The following is a 7,191-nucleotide window of genomic DNA, read 5'->3' on the forward strand; positions in this document are numbered from 1 at the left end:
TTACCTCATTTTGAAGAAAATACAGTAAATTCAGAGTCTACCTAGGCTAGATTGAGGTATCTCTGTTCTCTTGGCAGCTTCAAATGTAGCTGAAAATAGGACAGTATTCAATAAACACTGCAGCTCTTACAACACTTTCCCGGTCAGCTGGTCCAGCAGCACGGGGACTCCAGTAGAACAATCATTTAATGTCCTAATTCTGTTCCCACTGTGGACGCGTTCCTTCTTAGGTACCAGGACCTCCAGTCCATCACAGCCTATGATGACGGAGATGAAAATACATATAAAAATACATAAAAAACTAAGTACCTATAAATTTTAAATTTAACAATCAATCCTTAGTAGAAGTAACAAAAAAAATGAGTATGAGGAAGATGCCAAGTAGAGATGCCAGAATATAAAACACATAAATAAACAAGTTGTGCATGTTTAGAGTGAAACCTGAGGACACAGACTCTGAGAAGCTTGTACTGAATTGTATATGATGATGTTCAGTTATAGTCAGTGTCCAAAACGCTGGTCATTTCATTAAAAAAATTTGTACGTGGCCTGCTCATATAAGGAACTCGATAGGGATGAAATCACAAACTGGCAAAACCAGGAGACGCTCAGTGTATTCAGTATTCGTCCCTTTCCATTCTGTTAGGAAGAGAAAAGGGATGGACTTTACCTTCCTGGGAAGTGAGACAAGTGGTTTTTAAGATGGTTCTCCAGGGGAGCTGTCAGTTCACTCACTCCAACCATGCTCTAACACAGGATGGAAGGACTAGACTTGCTGGGTCTTCCAGCTTTCATTTTTCTACCATGCCGGATCCTTCTTGCCATCAAACGTCAGAATCCAACGTCTTCAGCTGTTCGCTCTTGGGCTCACACCAGCGGTCTGCCAGGGGCTCTCCAGCTTTGGCCACAGACTGAAGGCTGCACTGTCGGCTTCCCTACTTTTGAGCCTGTGGGACTCGGACTGGCTTCCTTGCTCCTCAGCTTGCAGATGGCCCATTAAGGGACTTGACCTGTGATGGTGTGAGTCAATACACCTCAATAAACTCCCCTTCAAATGTATGCATCTATCCTATTAGTTCTGTCCCTCTAGAGAATCCTGACTCATACCATGAGAAAAGTGAAGATCTCACCATGTTGACCACATGTCACTGATGAGAACTTGTCCCACAGAGAGCAGTGGATGTGCAGGAAGTAGAGAGGGGTTGGCAGATATTGTCTGTAAAAGAACAGATGCAGCATAACTGACCTCCCCATGGAAGGAGGGTTTAAATGTTTGTTCACAGCTAATGATGGCTTGTGTCACGACCTCCACAAGGTTTCAGAAATAGTTTCTATTAACAAATGTAATACTTTATCTAGGCTTCTCCCCCACAGCTTATACTTCCTCTCTAGGCAGCAGCACAGAATGATGTCTTCAGAATTCTCCCTAATCTTCTGTGAGCTCCTGGTGCAGTTCCTGGAAGAAAAGCCTGCATGGGGAAGGGAGCCCTCCTCAGGTGCAGCCCTAAGGCTGTCACACCACCTCACCCACCATTGCCCCTCAGTCACCTGGTCAACATTTCTGTGTTAACCTTCCTGAAACATATGGCATTTAGCAGTGCCTTTCCTATTTAAAAAAACACTCAAGTTCTGTTTATCTCTGCAGACACCTGTCCTTTCTGATATGCAGGTTGTTTTGAGTGTGTAGTAATTGGTAATTGATAGAAGGTTTGCGTGCAACTTGTCGTCTTCCAGAGTGCAGCCACCGTGGGGTTGACATCAACAAACAAGCAGGTGGACTTCTCAGATGGTGGACGAGGCATTTCCATAGCCAGTGACCCCAGTGGGGCTCTCACCTTCCAAGACCAATCGGGCTCATTCCTCCGGCTAATATGCAGCCAGCAAGGGGGACCGGTGCCTTTCCAGGAGAGGGTTTCTTCTATTTTCCTCCCATTTTATAAATGGAAGCTACTGCTTCTGCCTAAAATGCATGCATGTGTTTTTATTTTCTGTAAAAGGGACTCTCACAGACACACCCACAAAAGCTTGCAGTGAATCTACTGGAGCTATAGGAAATAACACATGATGTACCTCGTGACCATGGTCCCCACTTCTCACTAAAGGACATTCCTGATGGGATTAACCAGAACTTACTGGTTTTCCATAGACATGGATCTACCTCTAAGCAGTATGGGACCTTAACCTCTGAGAAGGGACAGAAATTACAGAACCTATAGGAAATACACATTTTATGAATTCTCTAAGGAGGAGTCCTAACTGGAATAGCCCCACCCACTTCTCCTAGAACTGGCATAATTCCCAGGAACCCACTTAAAGAACCCGTGGTACTTCAAGATAATTTAAGCTTGGTATGCCAAGGAACAGCTAGAAGAGGAAAGAAACAATCCGTCCATGTAAGTTCATTCATTCTAATATATTTATGACTCTGGGGCAGGATGGTGATAGTGGGGCAGGCCGTGCATAGATAAAGAGGGGAACAGGGGAACTCTCTGCACCTTCTGTTCAATTTTGCTGTGGTCTTAAAACTACTTTTTGATACATTTTATGTAAAAAGATTGGTGGAGACATTTTAGAATACATTTTGGCCAGTTTTTAGGAATGATATTTAGTCTTAGTCATGTTACTAGCAATTGTGCTCCAAATTATTTATGTATCTGCTTTTAAAACTATGTCTGCACAAAGTCTCCATGGGAAATGTTCCATCTGCTGGATTGATTGTTGCCTTTACCATTCTGAGAATCTTGCACATACAGCCACCTTTGAAAGAAATATTTCCTATATAGAGTGCATGCATGTTTCTATTACTCATGTTCCTCAATTGCTTGGCCCATTTTCTAAACAACTTTAAAGACTGTCATCCCTGTAATTTCAAATTCAGGGCCGCCACCTCCTCCCTGGGGTTTCTGACACTCTCAGGATGTGGTTTTCACACTGTGTCTCTCGCACAGTAATACACGGCCGTGTCCTCATGTCTCAGGCTGCTCAGCTCCATGTAGGCTGTGCTCGTGGACTTGTCCGCGGTCATGGTGACTCTGCCCTGGAACTTCTGTGTGTACTTTGTGTTACCATTACCAGGGTAGATCCATCCCATCCACTGGAGCCCTTGTCCAGGGGCCTGTCGCACCCAGCTGATAATATAGCTGGTGAAGGTGTATCCAGAAGCCTTGCAGGAGACCTTCACGGAGGCCCCAGGCTTCTTCACCTCAGGCCCAGACTGTACCAGCTGCACCTGGGAGTGGGCACCTGTGGAGAGGACACAGCAGTGGGTGAAGTCTCACTTGACTGGCCTGGTTTCTCCCTCAGTCCTGGGACTGGTCTGCCCTTTACCTGTTGCTGCTGCCACCAAGACGAGGATTCTCCAGGTCCAGTCCATGGTGACGAGCTATGCTCTGGGGCTTCTCTGAGGAGGGGTGTGGTTGTTGGGTGATGCTCTCAGGCACAGAGGTCTCTATATTCACCTCAGTTATTTGCATATTCATGAAGGATGATAGTTATTAGCCCAATTCCTGACCCAGTATGAGAAAGAGCAAATAGATGACACATGGAGGACACAATCATAGAAGCTGAGGGTTCAATCCATAATCCTGTTAGAAGCCATGTGTCCCCAACACATCCCTGAGCTCTGTGTTGACAGAGCTTCCCCCACTGGGGAACAGGCTCCCACAGGACACGCACCTCACTTTGAACCCAGATTTGAGTGTCTCAGGTGCAACTTGAACCATTTCTAGACCTTGATAGGTGAATGTGTTATTTTGGGAATGAGTGTGTTACTCCAAAGTGGAACTTATAAATAAGAATCTCTTCCTAACCTTACCTTAAACAGTAAGCCTGCTTACTGTTAGGCTATCTAGCAGAGTTTGAAATCCCCATTGTAAAAGTGGGTCTCATTACAACATCCAGTTTGACAAATATTCACAATTGAACAGGATATTTATGTGAACATCAGCAGTCCTTGTGAAATACTTATTTTAGATATTTTTAAAGGAAGTCCCAGGACCTGAGAGGAAACCGTCCCCAGCCTCTGGTGCACCTGCTCTGGGGCAGGAGCCTGTGCTGGGTGTGTCCTGAACGCCCCCTGCAGCCCAGCTCTCATTCTGCAAGCAGGTGACAGAGTATATTCCTGTCAGTGTCTCTAGCCCAGTATAAAGTGTCTGTGCCCAGGCCCAGAATTCTCTTTTAGTGACACGATATGCTACACACACCATCTTTTCACATGCTGAATTGGCCTCAGGAAACAAAGAAAAGACTGCAGGGTAACCCTAAGAAAAGATCTTATGCATCACAAGGGAGACCTTTCCTAGAGCTCAAGAGGCACTGAATCACTGGACACATGGTGAATCCAGAAACTCTTCAGGGTTTTGGGGGAGAGTCTTATTTCTTTTAAGATCCTGCAGTTGATTCTTGCACCTGAGAATGCCTACAAGTGCAGGTGCGTGCACACACACACACACACGTTGTAGCTGATTTTTATGTTAATTGGTCCCATGTTTTTTATTTGGAGTTGTTTCAGATCCTTGTATATTCTCATTATTACTCCTTTGCTAGTTGGGTAGTAATGTCTTTTTAAATCCCACTGTGAGAGACATGATGTCAGCATTTACAGGTGCATTCCTGGATATACACACAATGTCGATGGAAAAGAGCCATTTGGCAGTGTTGCCTTAGACAGCCTCTGCCTGGTGTCTCTGAGAGTCTGTATTCCTTAAAATAACAACTGGATGTTATTCTGTGCTCATTACTGGCATAGTGTCACTGTTTTGTGTCAAAAATGGATCCACAGTCTAATGCAATTATATTTGTTCCTATTTTGAGGGGCAGTTTTTGAGGTTTTTTTCATAACCCAGAATGTTATTTTCTTTTTGGAGAAAATGGGTCTAGAAATATTTTTCAGGCTGGCCACGAAATCCTGGGCTCAAGTGATCTTCCCACATTAACATCCTGACTAGTTGAAAATATAGGCACATGGCACAGTGTCCAGCTGATTATTCTTAAATTCCGCTATTTCTCACTCTCTCTGCTAAACCAAGTGTTTTATTGCTCTCATGGAGCGGTCAGCTTTTTATTACTTACTTACAATAAAAATATATTATGTGCATAAGGAGAACTTTAAGGTAGAAATGATTCACATTTGACTGCAAATAAAGTCACACAATGTAGAGAGTTCTGTATCTCTGTTTTTATGCCCTGCGCCTTTAATTATAAAAACATAACAGCCTATGCCATGGTGCACACAAAGTTATTCATGATTCTCAGTGTGACACTGCTGCTTCAGGAGTACAACACTGTATGTGAATAGTGGACTCATATAGTCTCACTGTGCCTCTCGCAGAAAGCTCCCCAGAAGCTCTGCCATACGAGTGAGCAGGGGGGAGAATCAATGGGGTCCCTGTGTTTTTGGTCTATAATGCATGGCATGGAAACTCTATCTTGTAAGTGAAGCTGGGAGGAGATAAACATCCATCACATCACAGACTGTAATTTATTCTCCACCGTAGAGATCTGACACCGTGGCCTCAACTGAGATATGGGGGAGAGGAAGCACCATCTTCTTGTCAGATCAGCTGAAGGGCAAGACTCTGTCATCCTGAGCTGAAAATGATAGAGTAATGCTCATCTCTTAAGTATAGTGAACCCTCACTGCCCTTCCTGAGACCTCATGAATGTTTTAGTCTGTTTCAGCTGCTATAAGAGAACTCAACAAAATGGGTGGCTCAGAAATAACATAAACATGCATTTCTGAATTCCCAAGGCAAGGAAGTTACAGATCAAGATGCTTTTGAGATCGGTATCTGGTGAAGACCCAATTAATGATTCATAGAGGAGCATCATCCTACTCTGTCCGCACATGGTGGAAGGGGAGTCGGAAAACTCTGGATTTCCACATGGGGGCACTAATCTTACTTATAAAGATGGCACCTCAATACCTCCCAAAAACATCTATTCATTTACTAAAGGCCCCACCTCCTAACACCCTCATGTTGGGTTTATTCCAACATCGATACTGTGGGGTTAATAAACATTCAATCTATAGCAGCATGCTTTATTGATCAATAACTTTCATTTACTGTGTTTTCTTAGAATAATTTGCATTGATGTTGAATGGTTGAAATTTACATTTATTTTTACCAGATGTGGTTGTTTCAATGGAAAGCGTGGGGCTTCCTACACCATCACTCCTGTAATTAGATAACTCTATTCATCTTGTGTTTAAAGTTTCTTTAGTGGGTCCATAAGTATTTTAAATATTTTTCTGCTAAGCCGACTGCCAGGATGGAGTTGATTTGTTCACCCTCTTTGATTTTATCACTGTTTGGAAATACACTTTTCTAGCGATTAATGCAGTGAATTCACCTGTTTTTTATTTGCCTTTATCCAGATATATTTCTGTACATGTTAAACTAGGCAATTATTTCATATATTTTTCTGTAGTTTTAGATTTTGAGAAAAGCCCCTCTAACGGGGCGTGTACTCATGTACAACTTGCCCTGGTCCCACACAGAGGTCTGCACTCTACAAAGCCGGGGTCACCCTCCTGCCATCTGTGGGGCTCACTCTCTGAACAGTGTTCTGCAATCCTCTGTGTGTTCTGTGGTCTCCACACTTCTTGGCCTGTCTGAGATCTCAGCTCCTTTTCCTCAGCTTCAGATCTACCTGCTCCTACCTGAGCACTGTGCCTGGAAACTCTCTCAGGAAAGTGCGCATGCATTTATCAGTGGGCTCCTTTTTACGCTTTACCTCTCTCAACAATCACTGTCCTTATTACTTGATGTCAAACATTTTAAAATCATGTTTAAGAAATGTCACTGTTTTGCATCCAGTGGAAAGATATATCTGGATTCTGCTGTTAAAATTTGTTTGAAAGTGATCATTTTGCACATACATATTAGAATCAATTTTATAATGTTTGCCAATATTTATGTATATGTGTGTGTATTGTACCCACGAAAATTGCAACTCTGTTCCAGGGTGTCCTGCACAAGGAAGAAATAATCCTGCAGAACATCCTGGAACAGACGAATGTGAAAATTACAACTGTTTGTAGTCTGCACACATTTTCATATGCCTTCCAATAAATTAAGAAATTAAGAGCATGTTAGCTCTGACAAGGCACCTTTCTCTCTGCACCTACAGGCAGAGCTATGTACCTGGATCATGCATCTGGCTGCTTCTCTCCGATGTGCACGACGTGGC

General features: G+C 43.3%; 1 pseudogene; it reads right to left on the reverse strand.

The window, feature by feature from the left end:
* Positions 1-2,926: 2,926 nt before the first annotated feature.
* On the reverse strand, positions 2,927-3,425 carry LOC108590489 (immunoglobulin heavy variable 1-3 pseudogene; annotated as a pseudogene).
* Positions 3,426-7,191: the final 3,766 nt, after the last annotated feature.

This window comes from Callithrix jacchus, chromosome 8 (assembly GCF_049354715.1).
Source record: "Callithrix jacchus isolate 240 chromosome 8, calJac240_pri, whole genome shotgun sequence".
In the NCBI taxonomy this organism is placed as follows: domain Eukaryota; kingdom Metazoa; phylum Chordata; class Mammalia; order Primates; family Cebidae; genus Callithrix; species Callithrix jacchus.